The following is a 26,173-nucleotide window of genomic DNA, read 5'->3' as shown; positions in this document are numbered from 1 at the left end:
AGTCCTGCTACTGGGAGCTTTGCCTGACTATGAAAGATGGCCAGTTGTATCCCCATTACCAGGATTCCTCATTAGGATCATCTTTAGATTCCAGAAAGATTTCATTGCACTGTTTTTACATCACCCCCTAAATGCCTCCTTTTATCCCATCCATCACTCCCTTCACTCTCTCCCTTCACCCCATCTCTCCACCCTTTCCCTACCCACCCATTCCCATCCCCATCTGACCTTAGTCCTTCCATAAAGTCTATGCTGTTTCCTCCTCCCAAGGAGACTCATGCATTCACCTTCCCCAAGAACCCTCCTTTTAAACTAACCTCTCTGGGTATTCAGATTGGAGCTTGCTTATAATTAATGTCATTTAGGTAATGACTATGTCCAATTATAAGTGAATACAGGACATATTTGTCTTTCTAGATCTGGGTTATCTCACTCAGGATAACTTTTTCAAGTCCTTTTAGTCTGAAAATTTCATGATGTTGTTTTTTAAGAGCTAGGTAATGCTCCATTGTGTAAAAATACCACATATTCTCTATCCATTCTTCTGTTGAGGGACATCTAGGTTGTTTCCTATTTCTCACCATTGTAAAGTAAGTCTCAATGAACATGATAGAGAAAGTGTCCTTGTGGGAGGATTAAGTATCCCCTGAGCTTATGACAAATGGTAGGATAGCTGGATTTTGAGGTTTCTCAACTCCCAACATTCTGAAGAACCACCATATTGGTTTCCATAGTGATTGTACAAGTTCGCACTTCCACTAGCAACAGAGGAGTGTTCTCCTTGCTCCACGTCTTCCCTGATATGATCTATCAATTTTGTTATTCATCCTAGTCAATGAATGAATCTCAAAGTTGTTTTGATTTGCATTTCTCTGATGGCTAAGGACTTTGGACATTTCTTTTTTTTTTTTTTTTTTTGCTTCCCACTAACAAATCTTTATTTCATTCATGAAAGCAGTAAATCATCCACATTCACCTTCCTCGCCCAGTAATTCAAAAGGAAAAACCGAAAAAGATTAGTAAAGAAAAATGTAGGAATTGACATCCCCTAAATTTTTAAAAAATATGTTTAAGGTTGAAAAATGTTTTAAGTTTGTAATTCCTAATAGGAAAACATTATCTGAATGAACACTCTAATGGCAAACCACTGTAATATGCCTCAGTTATATGATGCAGGGTAGGGATTATCTTGAGCTCCCCAGCTCTCCAGGAGGTCAGAGGTACACTGGTTTGTATTATTGCAACATCCAGTAAGTGAGCTAACTTTGTTCTTCATTCAGCAAGGGCTTTGACATTATGAGTGACCTCCAAACTTGGCTGACAATTTACTGATGAGATTCATAACCTTTGGGTTGTTCTTGATATTTTGACATATTTGATGGGTTCTGGGCCACATCCTGAAAGCCACCATGACTTCTGGATCCTGCATGGCTGCAAGAACCTCTGGGTCACTGAGGATTTCGTTGAGTCCAGGCATTCTGCCATTTGGCATGGCCCCTCCCATTCCAGGCATTCCTCCAGGAAAATTACCAGGCATTCCCCCTGGAAAACCATGAAAGAGCCAAACTGAGATCCAGATTGTCTTCTGCTTTTTTCTTCCTTTGGGCTTTTTCATGCTCTTTCTCGAGCCTTCTTCACCCTTTCTATTCGTTTTTTATCTCTCGCTCTTCACTACTTTCTCCGATGTTCAGCAATTTTTTGAGCCCGAGGCTGGACTTCTTCAGCATTGCACTGGGCCCCTCATCATAGTCCAGTTTACAGGCCAGGGCAAAGCTGCTTCTTCCCAGTGACCCAGGAGTCTGTGCGCTTTCCCTCTCCATTTGTATGGCTGAGCTGAATCAGGGTTTATTTCAATAGCTCTGTCACAGTCTCGGATGGCAGCATTTGGCTTCTGTAATTTGACAAAAACACTGGCTCTCTTGGCATACAGAATGGCCAAGCGAGGGTTTAGCTTGATGGCGTCTGTGAACAAGTCAATGGCTTTCTGGAGCTCACCATCATTTAGAGCGTCGATGGCAGCCCCCTTCTTTTCATTTGCTTCATCCATCATCGCCTCAGTTATCTCTGCATTTTCATCTCCCATTTCCTGAGGAGCATCAGTGTCTGCTTCAATTACACCTTCATTGTCAATTTCTAGATCGCTCTCCTCACTCGATGGCGCCTCTGTCTTTATGTTGTCCTCTGTCGTCTGGTCTCTTTTTTCTTCCTTAGTGTTTTCTTCTGACTTCGCTTTATGAGTAGCAGGTGGTACTTTACCCCCCATGCTCTCCACCCACTCCCTCAGGAAACGCATTTTTGTGGTGTGCAGGACGCCGGGTCCTGCCTACACATTTGCTCGCTCACTTTATGGGATCCATAGTGGTGAGGCTGATGGCGGCTGCGGAGGGATGCCAAGCCCGGGAGCGGCTCAACGTGACCAAGTAGAAGGGGCTGGACATTTCTTTAAGTGTTTCTCAGTCATTTAATATTCCTCAACTTGAGAACACTATTTAGATCTGCTCCTCATTTTAATTGTATTATTGTTTTTTATATCTAGTATCTTGAATTCGTTATATATTTTTGTTATTAGCCCTAGGATGTGGAGTTAGTAGAAAACTTTTTCACATTCTGTAGGCTACTTCTTTGTCTTTTATTGGTGATGTCCTTTACAGACCCTTTTCTATTCGATGAGGTCCCATTTACTAATTCTTGATCTTAGTGCCTGAACTATTGGTATTCTGTTCAGGAAGCTGTCTCCTGTGCTCATGCATTTAAGACTATTCCCCACTTTTCTTCTATTAAGTTGAGTGTATCTGGTTTTGTGCTAAGGTCTTGATCCACTTGGACATGAGATTAGTACAGGCTGGTAAATATGAATCCATTTGCATTTGTCTAGATGGAAATATGCAGCTTGACCAGAACCATTTGTTGAAGATTCTTTTCTCCAGTTTACATTTCTGGCTTCTTTATTTAAAATCAGGTGTGCATATGTGTTTAGATTTATGTCTGGTCTTCAATTATCTTAATTCATGTGACTGTTTTTGTACCAATACCATGCAGTTTTTATTTTTATTGCTCTATAGTACAGCTTGAAATGAGGAATGGGTGACATCTAACAATTCTTTTATTGTTCAGGATTGTTTTAGCTATCCTTGGTTTGTTTTTGTTTGTTTTGCTTTTTGATATGAAGTTGAGGATTGTCCTTTTAAGAATTATAAAAAGTTGTGTTCTAATTTTGATGGAGATTGCACTGAATATGTAGATTGCTTTTGTATGAACCATTAATACTACTGATCAATGAGCCTGGGAGATCATTTATCTTCTAATATCTTCTTCAATTTCTTTTTTCAAAGTCTTGAAGTTTTTAATCATATAAGTCTCTCACTTGCTTGGTTAGAGTTACCCCCCAAGATATTTTATATTATTTGAGGTTATTGTGAAAGGTGTTATTTTCCTGATTTCTTTTTCAGTCTGTCATTTATATATGGAAGAACTACTGATTTTTGTTGTTGTTGATGTTGTTGCTGTTCTTATTGTTGTTTTGATTTGCTTAAATTATTTATCAATTGAAGGAATTCCCTGGTGGAATTTATAGGCCATTTATGAACACTATTATATCATCTGCAAATAATGACACCTTAAATTTCTTCCAACTTGTATCCTCTTGATCCCCTTCAGTTGTCTTATTGCTCTAGCTAGAATTTCAAGTACTATATTGAACAAATATGTTGAAAATGGACAAACTTGACTTGTTCCTAAACTCTGTAGAATTGTTTGAGTTTCTCTTCATTTAATTTGATGTTGACTATAGCTTGCTGTAAATTAGTTTTAATATGTTCCTTGTTTTCCTAATATCTCCAAAAATTTTATCCTGAAGAGTGATGGATTTTATCAAAGGCCTTTGCTGCATCTAATGAGATAGATTATGGGTTTTATTTTTAATTTTCAGTTTGTTTATATGGTAGATTGCATTTACTGATTTTCACATAGTGAACTATCCCCAAATCTTTGCAATGAAGTCTATTTGATCATAGTGGATGATCTTTCTGTTGTGTTATTGGATTCTAATTATTGACTGTGTTTTGCATCAGTATTCATGAGGGAAATTGGTCTGTAATTCTTTTCTTTGTTGAGTCTTTATGTGCTTTGGGTATCTGGGTAACTATGGTCTTATAAAATGAATAGGACAATGTTCCTTCTGTTTCTATTTTGTGGAATTATTTGAGAAGTATTGGTATTAACTCTTCTTTGAAAGTTTGGTTTAATTGTGCACTAAAACTATCTGATCCTGGGCTTTAAGTCTTTTATTAAAGCTGATGTTAAAAGAGTTCTATGGAAACTTCCTTAGCTAGTTTTGTTAGAATTCACCATCTTAAGGACTCTGACAGTCATCTATTCAACATGAAAGAACATTTGTGAGACCCAGAAGTAAGTGAATAAGAACTCTTTAGGAAATTGAGGTCAATTATTTTATTTTGACAAAAAGAATAAAGCTTCTTGGATATTACATCTTGCTATAAAAGTCTGTAACTTGATTTGCCATAATGCCTTGATGTATCTGATGACCATTCGATCATGTTTCCCTGTATAAAATCATTTCCATGTTTTCTTGAAAGCACATGAAGTTTCATGAATTTGTAGTAACATCATGCACTGCATCTTCTGCATTTCTCTATGGGAACATTATATCCAACCTTGCCCTATTGTTTCCCACTGCTTTGATTTTGCCTCCTGTAACATTTTCTAAACAGAACTCTTTTACATGTCTAACATTATAAAACTCATTGGTAAAATATAAGGTAGAAAATCAATTCTAAAAGTACTTATGGCAAAATTGCTAGAAATCCTGAGTTCTTCTATTTACCCCACGATGTGCAGTGTATGGTTGGTCATTAGGCATCTGATAGAGTCACAGCCATGAGCAGAATGAACCTGATCCCTTTTCTTAGGATATTAGAGTTAAAGGAGAAGATATGATATGGGTTATCTCACCTGGTATAGATTTTAATTTCAGCTATTTACCTGCAGAGTTCATGATTTAAAGTTTCTTTTAAGACAGATAAAATTCCAATGTGATGACCATAGTGCACATTTTAAAACTTAAATTTTAATGTATATGTTTGTGTCGCAGAGACATAAAATAAAGCTAAAATATGTTCGAGGTTAAACATGTTTGATAACATTTTTCTTGCAAGAAAATTGACCAGAAATGTGAGTTTGAAGGAGCTGAAGGGGCTTGCATCCCCATAAGAATAATAATACCCCAAAGGAAGAGCCACAATATCAACCAACCAGACCTCCATAGCTCCTAGGAACTAAACCACCTACCAAAGAGTACACATGGGCAGTTCCTATGGTTCCAGCTGCATTTGTACCAAAGGATGGCCTTGTTGGGGACCAAGGGGAGAAGCCCTTGATCCTGCCAAGGCTGGACCCCCACTATAGGGGAATGTCGGGGCAGGGAGGCAGGAAGGAGTGGGTGGTTGGGGAGGGGGATCACCCTCTTAGAACAAGGGGGAGTGAGGATGGGATAAGTGGTTTATAGACTGGGAAAGGGAATAACATTTGAAATGTAAATAAAAATATATAAAATAAAAAAGATGAAATCTTAGCCAATATTTATAAATGTTAAAGAATATACATAAATTAAAAATTTTGAGATGGTGGCCCCATCCACAACGGAGAGCCATATCTATCTACTGGAGGTGGTCTTTTCAGATTCTATCTCCCTGCTGTTGGACATTTTGGCTAATGTCATCCCCATTGGGTTCTGGGAACCTCTTGCTTCCCTGGTGTCTGGGACTTTCTAGTGGCTACTGTTCCCTATCCTACACTGCTACATATTTCTATTCATTCTCCTGGCCTTCTGGGCTTCTCTTCTGTTTCCACTGATACCTGATCTTACCCCCTTTTTCCCTCCCCTGCCCCTCTTCCACCCAGGTCTCTCTCTCCTTCTGCGTCCCATTCTTATTTTATTCCCCCATCTAAGTGGGATTGAAGCATCCACTTGGGTCTTCCTTCTTGTTAAGCTTCATATGGTCTATGAGTTGTATTGTGGCATTCTGAGCTTTTTGGCTAATATCCATTTATCAGTAAGTACATACCATGTATGTCCTTTTGGGTCTGTGTTACCTCACTCGGGAGGATATTTTCTAGTTCCATGCATTTGCCTGAAAAATTTGTAATACCCTCATTTTTAATAACTGAGTAGTATTCCATTATGTAAATGTACCACATTTTCTGTATCCATTCTTCAGCTGAGGGACATCTGAGGTGTTTCCAGCTTCTGGCTTTTATAAATAAGGCTGCTATGAATGTAGTAGAGCCTGTGTCTTTGTGATATGGTAGAGAGTCTTTGGGGTATATGCCCAGGAGTGGTATAGCTGGGACTTCATGTAGAACTAACCCAGAAATATTCCAGTCTAAAGGAAATGCAGGGACAAAAAAAATCGAGCAGAGACTGAAGGAAACGCTAAAGAGGAAGTGAATTTAATTTTTAAGTAGAATGTGAGATAAGGCCATAAGACAGACAGACAGACAGACAGACAGACAGATAGCAATAAGGCAAGTAGAGATCCTCAGTTTATGTGGGAGAGACTGAGAAGGAAGTCTTGCTCCACCTTCCAGTGATCAGCTCTTTTCTGCTGTTAACCTGAGCAGGGTTATCTCTTGAATCAGTAACAGGATGGCCTTAGTCAGTAAAAGGACTCTCTGTACATGGGACAGACCTGCCTCCCCCTGTCACTGTTTTCCTGTATGTGACCACCTGTTTGATGCAATCACTAGAGATGAGTACATTTTTGCTAAGATATGGATATGCCTATGAAATATGCTGAAAGCATGAGTCTTTTACCCCAAAAGTGACTCCAGGTTTGTCAGCAATATGTTATCAGTTGCCCCTTGGTGAACATTTCTTAAAGGATTGGCCAGTAATTTGTCATATTCCTTTTCTCTCTTTTACCATAAACACCTATCTTGTCATTTAATGCATTTTTTTCTGTTAATTTTTTCTTCCTTGGAAGATCGTTTTGTAGGAAGATTCATACTTGTAGCAGCAGAAGTGTATCCTGACTAAACTAAAACATTTATATAGAAATTTTTTTAATTTAAATGTATGCTTGCTTAGTCATGTCAGAGGTTCCCCTAAAAATAACTGTCAAAGTTACTCAATGTAGATGAGAAAACTGTGATGTCTATAAAAATAATAAGGGAAATGAAGTTTAAAAATTATTTAACTTTAGTATCGGGACACTATTGCTACATTTTAGGTCAAGCTTATAAAAGTCTGTGTAATATGCTGTATTTTATAAATATCGATCATTTATGTAAGCTGTACCTTCTCACAGTATGAATAGAGTACCTGGCCTTGGAAAGCCAGTGAGTGCAAATGAGACCATTGACACCATTGTTCTAATAGCATCATGTCTTACCTTCCCGTCTGCTTATCCCCAATAACTTGCTCTCTCTATCCTCCTTATATCCCTTTCCTGCCAACCTCTCTTCCCTTTATTTCTAGGAATCCCATGTGTTCAGAATTCTATTGATGGTGCTAAGAGACACCAGGACCACTCCAACACTTACAAATGGAAATGTTTAATTGGGGCTGGCTTATCGTTCAGAGGTTCAGTTCCCTTTCATCCATGGCAGGAAACATGGCAGAACTCAGATAGACCTGGAGCTGGAGTGGTAGCTGAGAGCTTTATATCTGAATCATCAGACAGCAGGATGAGAGAGTCACACTGGGCCTGACTTGAGCATCTGAGATCTCAAAGTCCACCCCAAGTGACAACTTCCTCCATCCTTCTAGTGCCACTCCAAATGAACATATGGGGGCCATTTTCATTTAAATCACCACACATTTTATTTTAAATAAATGGAGATGTTCCCACTGCTTGTCATTTTTTCTCCCTATCCTGGCTCGGGTGTATAAGAGAGACAAGCTATGTGATCTCACTGTCACAAAGGAACAGCCATGCATCTGTGGGCTCTTGTCTGATACACAGGGAATGACGAAGGAACTGCTTTCGTCCCTAATTGCATTACATTCTGTCACCTGGGTCCTAAAGGTTTGCCATCTTAGAAGGTTGTGATGTCTACATTTTAGGTTGAACATAGTTGCTTCGTTATTTGGCTATAATTTTTCTGTCTATTTGGCCTAAAAAATGAACCATTATAAAAGTGCCAAAGAAAAGAAAGACCAGACACTACAACCTTCACCATACCCATATTATCCTGGTCAGCTCAGGCCATAGCAAGATCAAGTTGCTCAAACAACAGAAATGCATTTCCTCCCACTTCTCGAGATTGAAAATGTGAGATGAGGGTCCAGCAAGTTTGAGTTCCTGCAAGAAGACTGTAATGTAGCTGGTGGATGGTCGCTTTCTTACTGTCCTTACCTAGGCTTGGTGAGTGAGAGCTGGTGTCTCTCTGTTGGCTTTAGCGGTCTGGGATCATGGACCTTTCTGATTTCCTTCAAAGGGAATTTGTCCAAATATATCACTGAGTAAATATGTTTGCAATGGAAAGAGTGGCCCTGAGCTTCTGACAGCCTCACGTTGAGGTCACTGTCTTTCCATGTGTATCTCAAGTTGAGTGGATGGAAAATCCCAGTCAGCTTCCTAGTATGGAAAGAAAGCATCAATCATGGGCCTCTTCCTCTACTTCTTCAGAACTGCCCCAAACATTAACAACTGTCTCATTGACCAAGAACACCAAAGTGTCTACATAATCTAGCTATAGGGCAGGAGGAGGTAGGGAGAAGGTAGGCAGTGGTTTGGGCAGATGATTAACATGGATTTCTAGATGACTCATCAGAGTGGACATACAACCCTAAACCATCTGCTTTTGTTGTGGGGAAATAAGCTGATAGAGGGTCAAGAGTCTTATCTGAGCGAATAGGTATAAGTCCAGTTCATAAAGACTAGGAGAGATGCCTCTCCTTTGTCCAGAACACAAATCTATGAACATAAAGAGACAGGTAAGGATGCTCCACAGATAGTAATAAGCAAAGATTCTGTAAAATAACCCTGTTGTGTGTGGTTTTTAGCTACCCTGCTTCATTCTCTGGGTGGGCAGTGCTTCCAGACACCCACCCAGGCTCTCTTTGGATTCACCAATGAAACACACACACACACACACACACACACACACACACATACACACACACACACACACACACATACACACACATACACACACACACATGCATACACACACACACACACACACACACATACACACACATACACACACACACACACACACACACACACACACACACACACACACACACACACACACACACACACACACACCCCAGTTGGCTAATTCAAGGGCTGGGCACTCCTAAACCTTCCCATGCTATCCAAGGCCCAATTGGGGAAGTGGCCATTGGCCTGAAAACTCACATGGCTGGTTGGCTTTATCTCCTGCCACTACCGTGTCTCAATTTTCTTCTCGGGACCTTCTGATTCTCTTTGTGTCTTACCCTCACAATTCTCAGTGTCCTACCCTTTGCCCATTAGTTCCTGGCATTTTTATTGATAGATCAAAAATTGGGGACAAGGACCTTTGGTGTCTGGACATGCAGATTCCAAGCATTAGCACCAATCTCCAACACAACCCTCATGAAGTGGGGTTATTTAATTTATTGGACAAAAATTAGAAATAAGTTTTCACTAAGATGCTCAGTGAAATTAATAGAACAATTCCAAAGGAGGCACAGAATAAGCAATGCATAAATACAAGTGTTTTGGCACTTGCTTGCTGTCCAAACACCTTTGGAAACAGATATGAGGAACCGTTGAGAACAGGGGTCTGATCAATACCCCATCCAAAAAAAAAATCAATTTCTATATCCCTTCACCAAATGAATAAATAAGAAAGTATGGATGGTACATATAATAGAATAGCATGTAGCTTCAAAATATTTCTTCCCTAAACAGGACATGGACAAATTTTGGGAATTCTTCGCTGAGTGAAAAATGGCGAATCACAGGACATCGGATACTGCATAATCTCACACTTATACCCAGGTCACAGCCTAGAAAAGTGGAATGATGCTGAGGTCTGTGGTCAATGAGCATAACATGTCCTAAGCAAGGTGGACATGAGTTCTAACCATCTCCTGTGTAGCCATGCTCCTGTCATCTACAGACGTTGCTTGCCACTGGAGAAGTTGCTAGGCATCTGGATTTCAATTTCAGTGTGCTCAACACAATTCGAAAAAAAATGACAGAAGAATTCTAATGAACTTTCTTTTCTTGAAGTATCATTTAATTTCTCAATTTGGGGCAATTTCTTAAGTTTCTTTATATACTTGGGTCACAACAGCCTACTCATGATTAAGGTCTGTTACAATTGACAAATACATTACAGAGAAACTCCAGTACATACTTGTCCTAAATTCTTGAAAAAGTAGGCTGATTCTACTCCATGTCCCCTTTTCAGTTCTGCTTTATATTTATAATGGATGGAGGTTAGTCTTATCTTCTCTCTTATTTTCATAGCCAGACAATCCATTTACCTGGAGGGTAACACGTCATCCTTTGGGGATGAGGACAGCTACTGTGATTAGCCATTGAGGCCACAAAGCAACTCAGCTTCTCCCTCAGATTTAGGAGAAAGAAGAACTAAAAATAATTCCAATATAGACAAACAGTAAGGATTTCAGGTGACTTAGCCACGGGAAGAAAGGAAGAAATGTTATCCTTTCACTGTATTCTTTCAAGATGTTTTCCCATCTTTTGCTTTATTATTCTATTGTTTACAATCATGGAGGAAGCCGAAGCGTTTCTCTGGATCATTGTAGGTGGTGATAGATAGATGCTGACACGATTGTGAGGCAGTAACACGCCATTGTGAGTTTGCAGCTCCCACTGGGCTACGGATAGAGTGTATGAGTGGATCAGAGCACGATTTCCCTTTTCACTGTGTCTCAGGAGAAAACAGTGCACAGCAAAATAGATGGAAACAAATAAGAGTGGTTAAAAGAAAGAATTTAAATAAAATAGATTAAGGTGGGGCATTGTGAAAAGCAAGATGACTCACTTAACAAAGCCATAAAAGAGAAAAAATTGTTGCTACATCTTAGACTTCTGAGATGCTTTTTCCACTTTAGGTACAATTTTAAGACTACAGAATAGTTAATAGACACATGATTACTTGAGTCATAAACTCAAAAAGTTAGTATATCATTTCATTTTCCAAACCAACATTCTACATTGTTGCAATCAGATGAGTTGATTGAATAAACTCTCCTCTAGTAACAGGAGATGGTCAGAAGCACTCCATGTATTAAATGGAATTATCAAGCAAGCATATATATTCTGAAGAAAATACATTTCAAAATTATCAGTAACAAAGTTAGCACCATGTAGTTTACGCACACAAGGGATAACAATTGATATAATGTGAAATATGTTCACATGCACTGAAAAATTTATAAGTATAAAAAATAGGACAACATACACATACACACACACTCTCTCACACACATGCAAACAGACACACATGTTCACACACACATACATACACACACATACATTGTTTGCAGTAACCTTTAGGTCAAAGAATCTGGATTAACCATAAATTCTACACTTCTCACTTCTACAATTTTCTAAGTCTCTTAAAAGAAGACCATAAAGATTCATAGGAAAAAGAAACATTTCAATGCTTGTTTTTATGAACTCTTATGTGTTGGGTAAAACAGAGAACCAGAAACACCCAGAAGTTACCCTGCTGATGTGGGTGTGCTTTCAAGATCTCTTAGGAATGATTTTTCTGTTGTGTTCATTTCTCTATTCTGCACTGAGCACAGGCTTTGCCTAGAGGGTAAAAATTACCAGCAGTCTCTGTTCTTGGTTTAGTCAAGGCCATGTAAGATGATGGATAAGGTGTATACAGCAGCAGTCTCACCAACTGCCCTTGAAAACTCAAGCAAATAGATGACATCACATTTCATTACCTGACCCTGATGAGGCATGGCATTTATAACGGGAACAGAAATGCCAGTGAAATTGAAGAGCTTTGGAACACCCCTTTAAGGCAAGGTGACGAATTAACCATTGATTTAATCTCAGAGAAGAAGATGGAGAAATAATACAGGAGGGACTGGGTTTCACATGAAGCTTATTCAAAAGGCTCTATCCTCACAGTTTTCAAATGGCATATTCACGATTGTGTGACTGGATTGATACTGGTAGTTACAGCCAAATGAATACACACAAAGGTCTTCATTGGATCCCATTAAATTCTGTAAGTGGGAGAGAAGAAAAACAAGAAGATTGCAAAGTAGAAGGTGCCCATGCCTGTCGCTCCCTATATTCCTGCTAATTCTCAGCTATACAGACAAGTGATTTTGTGAGTTTTGCTTTGGTTTGAGAATACTCAGTGGTATGAACTCTGGAGCCAGGAGGTTGGGTATCTCTCTATCTTGGTGAAGCTGTACAAACTATTTTAAATATCCTTTTCTTATTTTTTTCCTCAATCTCAAAAATAAAAGACAATGAAAACTTTTTCATAGAATCTTTTCAAATCTGAGGTGAATCAATATTGCATTTGTGAACACTTTTCTCTAGAAAGTGGCTCCCCACAAATGTTAATTGTTATGGATGCAACATTTTCATATGAATACTATTATCTGAGTATGGAATTGATTTGTGGTTTGGGGAATGTAGAAGAAAACACAAAGAACAAAATTACCTTTTGTTATTATCTCATTTATTCTGGGCAACCACTTTTCTCAACCCCTTACATTCATTGAGCCCCTTAATCTGTTAATCAATCATATAAGCTAGACACAGTTTCAAGTGCACTTTCACAAGGCAGAAAAATCAGTCTGCCCTCTGATACCGATATCCCTGAAAGGCGGCACAATATAATCCTATATGCTATGTGTCATTCTTCTTCCAAATGCCTTTCTATACATGAAATACAGTATATAGAATCATATTATACCATAGCCCAAGGGAACAATGTCCAGCTGACCCCTATTCCATTAGACCACAAAGTAAACATAGTATTGATCTGTGACATTCATCTGTCAGAATTCACACTCCTCAAGAACAATGCCTTATATGATGTTGGCCCTAAGAATGGCTTTCCCTTTTGAATCCTGTCCTTACCCTTCTATGTTTATAGCCCATGGGACTCTTAAAATGCTTGCCTGTTCATCTATAAATTGTTTTATTGATTACTTCTGCAAACAGGCACTACTTGAGGTATAGTGTCTCAGTGGTAAACAGGGTAAGAGAGTCCCTGACTTAATGGAACTTAAAGTCTTTGGGGCAAAGAAACATGCTTATTAATAACCACATATGAAGGTTTGGGGGCGTAACTCATTTAATTATCCACTGAACACTCACAAAAGCACACCTCTCCAGAAAGAATGAAAAGTTGTATTTCTTGGGAATGAAGATTAAATAATGGAAGTGATGGTTATAAGGAAAGAGTACAGAACCGGAAATCTCTAAAATGCTCAAAGAGAGGAAATCAAATCAAATACTTTTATAAACTTTCCCAGTATATTGAATGTTTTCATTATCTTTGACTTAAAAGGACTTTTCTCAGATATACTACCTCTTGGTAATACAAAGTCTAAACATTCTATCTTTAAATTATTTTATCTATTGATAAAATCAATTGTAATTTCAAATATAATAAAATTGTATCATCAAATTTTTAGAGAAAAAATTTCCTCTTTCCCTATGCCCTTTCTTCTTTCCTTTCTCATTTCCTCCTTCTTTCTCTTCCCAACTCCATCCATCATACTACATGACAAAAAATGTCACGAATTATGGTAATGTTTGTTTCTGTTGATGAAAGTATATATTCATGGTGGTTTATCTTTGTGTTTTCTTCCCTATGTAAATTAGTCATAGTAAATGTCAGGTTTTTGGGAAATGTAATTTTCTTAAGAAAGATGCTGAGAGGCAGGGGAGGTGTTCAAATGGTTAGGTGTGCTTGGGGCGAGTCTTCAGTGGATAAATCTTGCTACTAACTGTTTGCTTGAGCCAGTTCAGAGAGTCAGCTGTTAATTGTTTGGGAATTTTGTAAGATAGTTATCAAAAAGCCATGATTTAAAAATTAAAATATAAAGATCTAAAATTAATTAAAAGTAAAAGAATAAGGGAAGTAATAGTCATACCTCCCTCCCCTCACAGATGCGGCATTTACTGCAGAGGTTCAAGTCTCAGCACCCACATGACAGGGAGTGACTGTAACTGCAATCAGGGTATGAGACATCCTCTTCTGGTCTACATGGGGACAGCTCACACGCAGGTCAGGCACATGCAGGTGCAAGACTCATACACATAATGTAAAAATAAATTTTCTTAACCACGGAGATTGATATTGAAATAAATGCTTGGAAATGCTTGTTAGAGAAGACCTGTTTACAGAGATCTTGAAGAATTAAAAAATGTTATAGATAAGATGCATTTATCTTTATAATGCAGATAGGTACATTTCATCTGTATGTGTGCCTACAGTATATATAGAGTTCCACATAGATGGAGCTCTGATTGAATGTTGAGTTTTCCTAATGCAACAATTTCCTCTTATCCCAAGATAGGCAGAAAGGGCAGACACAGAGGAATATAGTTCTAACTAGGGACACAGTTTTCATGGGCGTCATATGCTGGGTAATTAAGCTCATAAGGATGGGTGTTCTAAAAGCAGTCTTCTGTGTGATAACGGAGGGGGGGTTCTTCTTGTATTTGGAATGTTTCCCTTGAAGTGGCTTCAGTCCTTCAGTCCTGCATTATCTGTAGCTTACTCATGCCTCTCTGCCTGTGGTGGATCTTTTCAGTCAGCGCATTTGGGCTGGTCAACATGGGAGGTTTTCATACTGCATTTGTTTGATCATTTATCCTTTTCATTGATCAGTTTGCTTTCTTTGTTTCCAGGGATATTAGTTGGAGTGTATGACTAATAACCTTTAATATAGTTCACCTTTCCAATTATATGTTGTTTCACTTCTGAAACGTTTTATGGTTCACAAACCCTCGCTGTTTACGTCCTAGCCTTTCCATGGAATAGTTCGTCTTGAAAGCCCATTGATGGTCATTGGCTCCCTCCTGTTCTAAGATTGGCGCAGTGGCTGTTATTTGCATTTTCTTTTCTGTTTTACAAAGCAAGTTTTTTAACTCCCCTCATAAAGTAGTCATTAGGACAATATATAAACATATTGTTTTACATCTCCAAGTTATCTGTTTTCATCTAGGCTTGTATTATCTTGTTCATATTCTTTTGGGCTGTCTGCTCTTAGGCATTTTGTCATATCTTTTTCAGCTCTCTCATGAGCATAGTTATCTTTCTATTCAAGGATAAGGAAAACAGAACTAGAACTCCAGTGTGCAGTTTGCCCTAGAGTGATGTGAATTGACTAGGGGATTCTATTTTGGGAATCATTTTACATGGACTTACTATTGCTTTTTTATCTTTACTTATTTTAGCAAAGTCTCTGCTTTCAGTGAAATATTGCCGAATATTTCTTGTTGCAGGAAGACCCGAATAGAGTATCATGTTTGCTGCAGAGGACAGTAGCTACTTTCTACATATAAGGAACTGTAGATTTTAATGTTTAGTGTTAGATCTCCATCTCCTGATACCTCATCTTCCTGAGATATTTGCACTTGCCCTTTCAGAATTCTAAGCCTTTCTGGTTGTGGAAGGTAATCACTCCGCTCCTTTTCCCATCTCCTCCCCTCTTGCCACCCCTTCCTGTTCTAGACGCTCCATGCTTCTTTAGTATGTCTGCTGAAGTCTTTATTCTCTGAGGATCCTCTTCAAGTTCCTTCCTACTAACATAGCTTTGCATGCCTGCCTCTCATTCTCAAGAGCATGTGAGATGGGTGAGGAATAAATACATATGTTCATGTTAGCTAGAAGAGCAGAAGCCACTCTGGGTGTTTTGCAGTGGTCAGGACCCTAAGACACAGGTAGTAAGAAGTCTAGTAAATGCAAGACCTTGGAGTTAGATGATCATAAAAGCTTCAATTTAACTTCTTTTAGAGATGTTTCTTCATTTCTCTCTCTCTCTTTCTTTCTTTTTTCTTTCTTTCTTTCATTCATTCTTTCTTTCTTTGTTTACCTTCTGGTCTTTTGCTCATATATTATGGTTTTCAATTTCTGTTTTACTGGGTGTGGTGTGTGTGTGTGTGTGTGTGTGTGTGTGTGTGTGTGTGTGTACTGTATATGTTTTTCTCATGCCTTTTCTTTGTTTTGTTTTGTTTTATTTTTGTTTATTTGTTTCCTTGAGAGAGACTGTGTGTGGGGAGGGGCATGGAGTTGGAAGAGTGGGGAGGTAGAGAGGATTAGCAGAGATGAGGGAGGGGAAACTAATCAGAATAAATCATTTGAAAAAATTAATTTCAATTTAAAAAAAAAAGAAACAAAAGGGCTAGAGAGATGCTCAGTGGTTAAGAGCACTGACTGGTCTTCCAGAGGTCCTGAGATCAATTCCCAGCAACCACATAGAGGCTCACAACCACCTGTAATGGGATCTGATGCCCTCTTCTGGTGTGTCTGAAGACAGCTACAGTGTACTCACATACATAAAATAAATAAATTTTCAACAAACAAACAAAAAGAGCAAAGATCACGAAGAGCCACCACTGTGCTTCTGAGGTGCTCAAAAATCAAAATGAGACAATTCTCAGCAAAGTACCAAGTATTTCACACTTTTGGCCAACACTGTGGATACATAATCATGGTGTCGTGCAGAATAATCTTTTGTTGTTGTTTAGTTTTTGAGACAGGGTCTTGCTGTATAGCTCACACTGGGCTATAACTCACAGTCCTGGGTCTCAGCTTCCCAAATATTGGGATTATATAAGTGCACTATCACTCCTGGCTGAGATCACATCTACACAGACAACCACGGTGCCAATGCCAAACAGGCAGTACTTTCCATTTCACTGAACCTTGGAGTTTCCTGCAGAAACCAGAGCTAAGCCTTAGAAGCAGTAAGGCCTGTCTATAAAGCAAGTGCATGTTCATCATTAGCGTTTGAGCTTGTGTAACTATCAAGACATCTAGAATAGTAAAAAGCTTTGATTTGTTGGGGTTTTGTTGTTATTGTTGTTGTTGTTTGGTTGTTTTTTATATTTAATTATCCAGACTTCTAGAAAAACAAATAACTGGTTTGCTGGAGGCTTTTGTTATTGTTGTTGTTTGGTTGCTTCTTTTATTTTATAAAATTGGACAGAAGAGTTCTTGGATGGTGTCATCATATTTAATCTCTGCTGTGGTTGATAATAACCTTTCTCTTTTTTTTTTACTTAGAATTTTATGAAGGAATAAGAGGCTGGCAATATCCGCTGTCTTTTTACCGTATTTTAACAGTAAGCTCGCACATTAATATGAGGGTGTTGTAACTTCACAATCTCCCGTTTATCAGCACTCACTTAGTTTTATTCCAGGAAAGAGCTCCTTACAGAAACACCTCCAGCAGCGTTTAGCTTTATTTCATCTCAGCTTCCCCAAGAGACAAGTTAAGAGCATAGATCACAAGTTCTGAGGATATTACTTTCATTTATATCTTTATAAATTTAGATAGACAATTTTATAACGACACTAAAAATCTGAAACAAAAGGAGTCGTATGTATAAGGCATAAATCACCCTTACGGGAATGTTATTATTTAACTCGGAAGGCATTGTTTCTTTCTGTTTTCATTATTTTGGTTTGAGAGGCTGCCTTCAAAGTAATAGTTTCTTCCCACAACACAAAGCCAGCAGATCATACACAAAGTACGGAGAGAGTCTGGGTCTAGTGTACTATGTCAGTTCTTCTTGGAGGTTTTGATAAGAAGTCAAAATTCTCAGACCTCTCGTTGTAGATTCCAGGTACAAGAAAAGCTCACTTTGCATTTAGAAGCCAGGCTTCAGGCACTGGAAAGTTCTTTTAAAATATCGGAATTTTTTAATGAAAATCTGTGGATTGCATAAAACAACTTTGATTGTGGTAATTTGCATATGTGTGTATGGTGTACTTTGGTCATATCTCCCTCATTACCCACTTTTACATCCCTATCCCTCTCTGCTGGACCCCCTTCTCTCAACAGTCTCTCTTTCTTTCATGCCTTTCTTTTTAAAATTTAGGTTCCTTATATGAAAGAAAATACCATACTCACTATACTTCCAACTATAAAATTATTTTCATTGCTACATCATGACTCTAATTTTGCTGCTTTGTGTGATAATGCAAATATCCGTGTTTTCCTATTGTCTTAGGAGGCTCCTATGAAAGGGCCATCCAACGTCTTTAAAGGGTCTCAAGGCTCACAGGCTGAGAACTATTGTTTTAGCCTCTCCATTTGCATGCTTTCCCGTGTTCCTATGTGGCTAACATGTGACTTTAGTGCCTGGATTTTATAACTTTTCACATTTAACCTTTAGATATTTGCTACATGGTTACCCGTCATTGTATTTTAAAAAGAAAATCCTGTTTATCTTGGCTTATTGTAGCTTTGACTCTCATTATCGCAATGTCTCTAAGTTTACATTTTCTTCTGTGCAGAGTTCAGGCTCACCAAATGCAAGTTGGGATTTAATTACAAGCCTAAGTTATGAAAGAATCCCATACTTTCCTCTTCCTAATATGAGACTTAAATGCCAACTCTAAAACTTTTTCTATATGTGAGAAAATTTTTCAGTAGCTGGGGTTGTTAAATATTGGAATAGCTTTCCTAGTACGATATTAAATGTTCCATCGGAAGATATCTTCAATTAGATAACTGCCTCTCTTGAGAAAATTTAATGTAAGGGAACTAAGAAGTAGAAAATGACAAAAACATCAAACTAGATGTGGTGTCTGTGTGTTTATATGTGTGTCTGTGCATGTATGTGGGTGCATGTGTGTGTATGAGCATGAATATGATATACACTATATAAACATATTTGTTTGGTTGTGCAAAATTGTGATTATTCAAGAAACTGCCATCAGAATTTCATATATAAAAATGGTGAAATGGATACTTAGAACAATTTGCAAATTCATTTGGAATAACAAAAAACACAGTATAGTGAAAACTATCTTCAACAATAGAAGAGCTTTGGGGAGAATCACCATCCCTAACCTCAAGCTGTATTACAGCACAATCATGATAAAAACTGCATGGTACAGAGATAAATGGAAGAGAATTGAAGACCCAGAATTGAACCTATATGTGGATTGATGTATATATGCAGATGAGGGCAGGCATAAGGTAAGGCAAGGCCTGCGATTGGGCAGTGGAAAAAAGGACAGGGACAGTATTTTTGAAAGGTGGGAGAGAGGGAGAGAAGGAGGAAAAGGAGAAGATAGAGGAGGAGGACGACCAACCCCCATCTGGATTTTATATCCATAGGTAGCTATGAATATCTTATAAGGAAAGGATTAATACAGGACAATTTGTTTTATCTAGGTGGGCAGTTTATATCAATATCATTTGGCTCTGAGTTTTTTGTGTGCATGTTTTGTGGAGTGAGAATTTACTGATATAAATTTGATTGATAAATTCCAAACTTCTAGAGTTTTTGATTTTACCAGGATACTAGGAATTGTGACCATAACCACAGCGGGCAGATGCTGGGAGTGTGAGCAAAGTTCACAGCAGAGAGTCACAAGAGTATGGCCACTGCTGGGGCTAGAGAGTAGCTGGCTCCAATGTGGGGTTAGCCATGGAGGCAGAAAGACCGACGGGGACAGAGTAGCAGGAGATAGTATGGCATGGTGCCAGGTGCTGCACATCATACTTTTAATATTTACCGCTACATGCACACACCTATGGTCACTTGATCTTTGACAAAGGAGCTAAAAACATCCAGTGGACTACCCAAAGACTATATACATGGACTATATACATGGACATGCGGTTGGACCCTGGGCTCCAACCGCATAGGTAGCAATGAATAGCCTAGTAAGAGCACCAGTGGAAGGGGAAGCCCTTGTTCCTGCTAAGACTAAACCCCCAGTGAAAGTGATTGTTGGGGAGAGGTCGGTAATGGGGGGAGGATGGGGAGGGGAACACTCATAGGGGGGGGAGGGTTAGGGGGACCTTGGCCCAGAAACCAGGAAAGGGAATGACAATCAAATGTAAATAAGAAATACTCAAGTTAATAAAGAAAAAAGAAAAAAAAAACATCCAGTGGAAAAGACATAGCATTTTCAACAAATGGTGCTTGTTCAACATGGGGTCAACATGTAGAAGAATGCAGATCGATCCATTCTTATCCCCCCTCTACAAAGTTCAAGTCCAAGTAGATCAAGGAACTCCATACATAACTCTAATACAATGAAATGAGTAGAAGAGAAAGTGGGGGAGAGCCACAAACACATTGGCACTGGGGAAATTTTTCTGAACAGAATACCAATGGCTTATGCTCTAAGATCACAATAGACATAGACGAATGGCACCTCATAATATTACAAAGCTTCTGTAAGGCAAAGGACACTGTCAATTGGATAAAACTGCAACCAACAGATTGGGAAAAGATCTTTTCCCAATCCAAAATCTGATAGAGGCCTAATATCCAGTGTACACAAAGAACTCAAGAAGATAGGCTCAAGTGATTCAAATAACCCTATTGAAAAATGGGGTACAGCGCTAACAAAGAATTCTCAGCTGAGGAACATCAAATGGTCACAAAGCACCTAAAGAAATGTTCAACACCCTTAGCCATCAGGGAAATGCAAATCCTGATGAAACAACCCTGAGATTCCACCTTACACAAGTCAGAATGGCTAAGACCAAAACTCAGGTGACAGAAGATGCTGGCGAGGCTGTGGAGAAATAGGAACACTCCTCCATTGTTGTTAGGATTGCAGACTGGTACAACCACTGTGGAAATCAGTCTGGAGGTTCCTCAGAAAATTGGACATTGCACTACCTGAGGACCCAGCTATACAACTCCTGGATATATACCCAAAAGATGCTCTAACATACAACAAAGACACATGATCCACTACATTCATAGTAGCCTTATTTATAATAGCCAGAAGCTTGAAAGAACCCAGATGTCCTTCAAGAGAGGAATGGATACAGAAAATGTGCTACATTTACACAATGAGTACTACCCAGCTATTACAATGACTTCATGAAATTCTTAGGCAAATGGATGGAAGTAGAAAATATCACCCTGAGTGAGATAAACCAGTCATAAAAGAACACACATGGTATGCATTCACGGATAAGTGGATATTCACCCAAAATACAATTCTAAATTGTAAAATACCCAAGATACAATTCACAGGCCATGCAACGCTCAAGGAGAAGGAAGAACAAAATGTAGATGCTTCATTTCTTCTTAGAAGGGGGAACAAAATAGTCATAGGAGGAAATACAGGGACAACGAGTGAAGCAGAGACTGAAGGAAAGGCCATCCAGAGACTGCCCCACCTGGGGATCCAACCCATATGCAGCCACCAAATCCTGCTCCTGTTGCTGATGCTGAGAAACGCTTGCTGACAGGAGCCTGGTATGGATGTCTCCTGAGAGGCTCTGTTAGAACCTTACCAATACAGATGAGGATGCTTGCACCTAATCATCAGACTGAGCCTGGGGATCTCAATGGAGGAGCTTGAGAAAGGACTGGAAGGAGCTGAAGGTTGCAATCTCATAGGAAGAACAACAGTATCAACCAACCAGACCCCGCCCAGAGCCTCCAGGGACTAAACCTCTAACTAAAGAATACACATGGAGGGACCCATGGCTCCAATCACGTATGTAGCCGAGGATGGCATTGTCCGTCATCAATAGGAGGAGAAGCTCTTGGTTCTGTGAAAGCTGGTTTCCCCAGTGCAGGGGAATGCCCAGGTGGTAAGGTGAGAATGGGTGGGGGGGAGGGGGAGCATCCTTATAGAAGCAGGAGGAGAGGGGATGGGCGAGGGGGAACCGGGAAAGGGGATAACATTTGAAATGTAAATATATAAAATATCCAATAAATAATAAATAATTAAAAAAATAAAATAGGAATTAAACTCAGGACCAAAAGACAAGGTTGCTTACTAAGATATATAATAGAGCCTAGAACTTTGGCCTCTGTCTTCTTTAAAAGTGTGTGTGTGTGTGTGTGTGTGTGTGTGTGTGTGTGTGTGTGTGTGTGTGTGTGTGTTGTGTTGTGTGTTGTGTGTTTATTATGTATGTAGAGGTAGAGGTAGATGTTTTCAATAACAAGGAGGCCATGATCAAGCAAAAAATACCTATGATCATTCAAAAATCATCTGTGGTGCCTGTCTCTCATGCGAACAAACCTTTGCTGCCTCCCTTTCACTTTTATTTGCCCTGTAGGTCCGCCGAGCATAAGCACACCGACCTCTGTCGTTGGAGGTTTTTCTTGTACACTGACCACTCTCATCGGAGGTGCTTTTTGACAGATTGGCTTGTAGAATTTGTTCCTTTTTTTTTTCCTCTTTCACGGTATAACAAGCATCATTAGAGTCTTGGTAAAAAAAATCTGTTTGGAATTTGGTGCTTCTGATTTCCAACACAGCCTACTGGCTGCTGTTAGAGATGCTTTCAATAGAGACCAGTTGTGTCTGAGTTTGAATTGAGATAGATATCAGGGCTTCTTCAGGGGAGAGCTAATGTCTTATGAACAATAAAGGAAGCATGCGATTTTTCCAGAAGTGGAAGTGTTATTCATATGTAAATTGGAATTTTTATCAGCTTTTCTGATGGGATCTTCATCGAGTCTTCTGATTAGACAAGACAAAAGGCGGTGTGCAGGTTCTGGGAGTTCTGGTGTCCCAGTTTCATTATGAAACCGGCGACACGCCCAACTTCATGCTTCCCATCATCATTGCTCATTTCTTTTCTTTTTCCTTTTCATTTTGCTTTTTCTTACGGCCCTTGCCTTTTACTTTTGACTTTGTGAGGTTGGTGCTGCTGTGGTCTGTTCCTTGAACTTCCCTTCCTTTGACTATTTCTTTTCCTACGTGATTTTTAATGTCTTGTATTACCACCTGTTCCTGGTTCCTCCATCTTTTGGTATAGACAGATTATGAAACAGAGTTTAAGAGCAGACCCTATACTCCAGACACCTGACTTTGAACCTTGGTTCAGCTGCTTACTAATTGGGGCACCTGGGCAAGACACTGAACTGTACTCTTTTAAAACTTTCTGTGTGGGAGCCTGATACAGCTGTCTTCTGAGAGGCTCTGCCAGATCCTGACTAATACAGATAAGGAGGCTTAAAGCCAACCATTGGACTGATCACAGGGACCCCAATGGAGGAGTTAGGGGAAGGACTGAAGGAGCTGAAGGGGCCTTATCTGGCATCAATGGGAGGAGAGACTCTTGGTCCTGTGAAGGCTTGATGCCCAGTGTAGAGGAATGCTAGGGCAGTGAGGTGGGAGTGGGTGAGTAGGTGGGGGAGCACCCTCATAGAAGCAGGAAAGGGGGGATTAGAGAGGTGGTTTGCAGAGGGGAAACCTGGAAAGGGGATAATATTTGAAATGTAGATGAAATATTCAGTTTAAAAAACTTTCTGTGTGAATAATATTTCCAATGGATCAGCTTCCAAGGCAATAAAGTAAGATAATATGTAAAGGTGCTTAGGTGAGAAAGCAAGTCTCCTAATACATACCCAAACACACAGAGAGATATACATACATACATACATACATACATACATACATACATACATGCATGCATGCATGCATGCATGCATACATACATTTCACACTAATGGATATGCTAGGATATATATTTCCCAATGAAGCCTTGTTTTTGCCTCTATAATGTTAATTATAAACCTTAATGATTTAATGCTAAGAAATAGAAGAGTTGGTTGTTTGAAACAAATTTTCCTAGTTATTTGTGTTTGTCTTTAAAGAAATCTATGAGAAAATAAACTACAGTGAATGCCTAACCCTTAGAGAAAATTAGCCAGCCCAGCTTCCTCTCACTTCTATGAGGCCAGGCATCTGTGTAAGATTGTCCCTTTTTTTTTTCTTTTTCTGGAAACATGGAGATTTAATGAGGCAGGAGAGAGAAGGAAGGTGCCTGTGTGCCAACAGGTCCTTCATTTGTCAACAAAGTGTGTGTGTGTGTGTGTGTGTGTGTGTGTGTGTTCACGTTATTATTTTTCTCTATATAATGAACTTAAAAACTAGTCACAATTCACCAGCTGTGGTGCAGTATACCCAAGCCAAGCTAAATCAAAAGGCAGATAGTCTGGTCCCTGCCCTCAAGAAACTACTAGTGCCCACCTGCTAAGCTGTGTGCTGTGTGAAGCAGGTGGCCATGCCCGTTGATGTCATTGATCTTAGAGATGTACTAGCAGTTGAGCCTTCTTCCAGTCTGTGTTAATGACCTCACAGCTGTTATTGTCTTTATCATTTGTTCTGTTGTTTCTTGCCGTCTGTGTAAAGTGCAGCTGTCTGGACACTTTATGATGAGAAATAAACTTTGGAATTTCCTGGGCGATCTGTTAGATTCTCTCCTCTCCTCTGATGTTTGTTTTGTTTTGGTTTGGTTGGGGGGGGGATTTTGTTTTTTCTTTTTCTTTTTCCCTGTAGGCCAAAATAGCTAAGTAAGAGAGCACCTGCTTATTCCTCAACAACAAACAAAATGAATGCATACAGGCACCTCTTTAGCTTTTAATTAAACTCTTTGCAAAGTTACCATTGAGTCCATGTATCACAGTAGGATGTAAAGGGTCTCTTGTTGCCTGATAGGATTATCTGTGCTTTGCTTTATATATGACTTGTGCTAGACAGATGTGACAAGAGTAAATAATTGTTTTTGGTTTTCACCCAGGGAAAAAATGGAGAGTTTTGATAATAGTGCGATAAAACGACTACAGAACTTCGAGTACACTATAAAGTCACAGAAATCAGGCAACCTACCGGAATCTAGGCGTAATTTTAATACATGGTCCACTGAGGGATGGAGACCATTTGTGTAGACTAAACATTTCCAGAGATTTCAGGAGTCATAACTCAACCAAAAAAATTTGAGTACTTCATGACTTAGTAGTGGATACTTCTGCGAGAGCTAGAGCCAAGGTAGATGAATTAGGAAACCCAACAGTGTAGATGCATTAGGAACCAGTGAGGCTACTGGACATGTTTCTTTTCAGCAGCATAATTCAAATATTACATTGATAGATATAGAGTGTTTTTTTCCTTAGCAGAGTTATAACAGGATCCCATTTTATCTAATTATTGGAATCTTAAGAGAGCAGTGGCCCCAGGCTTTGAAATAGTGCTGGATGCATATATTCTGTAGTAAGTGGGACAAGTGTATAAATCTGCTGTAACAAAAGAGTTAATATTTATCAATTAGCTACTGTAATACTTAAATTCAATTTGGGCAGTGAAAAGAATCATTATATGGTGACATTAGGGTTTCTTGATTACTTGTTTCGTGTGCATGTACACACATACACCTAGTATCAATTATGTGTGTAGGTCCTAATTGATCATTTTGTTTTAAAATGACTCCTGCCAAGAATGCATGTGGTTAGAAATATGGAGTTAATTACATGGCTGTGCAGCTCTGGGTGGTAATTCTAGGTGGCGGTGGATCAGGAACAAGCAGAAAGTAACTCATAGGAATGAAACAAGGTGGCTGTAGGGTCACCTTCCCTGAGGAAATACCATTCCACACCAACATACCAGCAGGTGGTGTCTCACCCCAATATGATGGATAGTGTGAGAAGAAGAAGACAGAAAACTGTAAAACAGCCATAGGAGACACCACTTGTGCCTCATGTCAGGCTGGCACTGTGATAGCCTCTGAGCTGTTCTATATAGTGAGTGACATACACCATAAAAAGAGATAGCGCTTCTTTTGTGGTGAATTAAAAGTCACTATCTTTGAAAGTATCAAAAGGTAATTTTGCTTAGAAGCTAATAAAACATTGGCTTGCGGCCAACAGAAGTCACAGAAGATAAATATATCTAGCATACACTTGGTGCTTATAAAATTTATATTATATTCTCCCCAAAAAACAAAATTGGGAAGATTCCAAAGGCAACATCTCCAGTTTGGTAAATAGAGTGGATGGGGATTCTAAAGTAAACAATTCTAAGCAAATGATAAAACATTTCTAAGCAAATGTTAAAAATGGATCATGATATAATCAGACTTTATTTTGATGACAAATCATGTTCAAGAACATTAAGTAGGGAAGCTTAAAAGTCATTTGTGCAGTCACTGACTCTGTTTGTTTGTCCCATCCAAAGGAGAATGAAAAGAACCCAA

General features: G+C 39.1%; 1 pseudogene; it reads right to left on the bottom strand.

Annotated features, from left to right (window-relative positions):
• Positions 1-1,272: 1,272 nt before the first annotated feature.
• LOC116897203 lies at positions 1,273-2,331 on the bottom strand (annotated as a pseudogene).
• Positions 2,332-26,173: the final 23,842 nt, after the last annotated feature.

This window comes from Rattus rattus, chromosome 3 (genome assembly GCF_011064425.1).
Source record: "Rattus rattus isolate New Zealand chromosome 3, Rrattus_CSIRO_v1, whole genome shotgun sequence".
In the NCBI taxonomy this organism is placed as follows: Eukaryota; Metazoa; Chordata; class Mammalia; order Rodentia; family Muridae; genus Rattus; species Rattus rattus.
The sequence above is the reverse complement of the archived record's forward strand: the minus strand, read 5'-3'. Positions and strand labels throughout refer to the sequence as shown.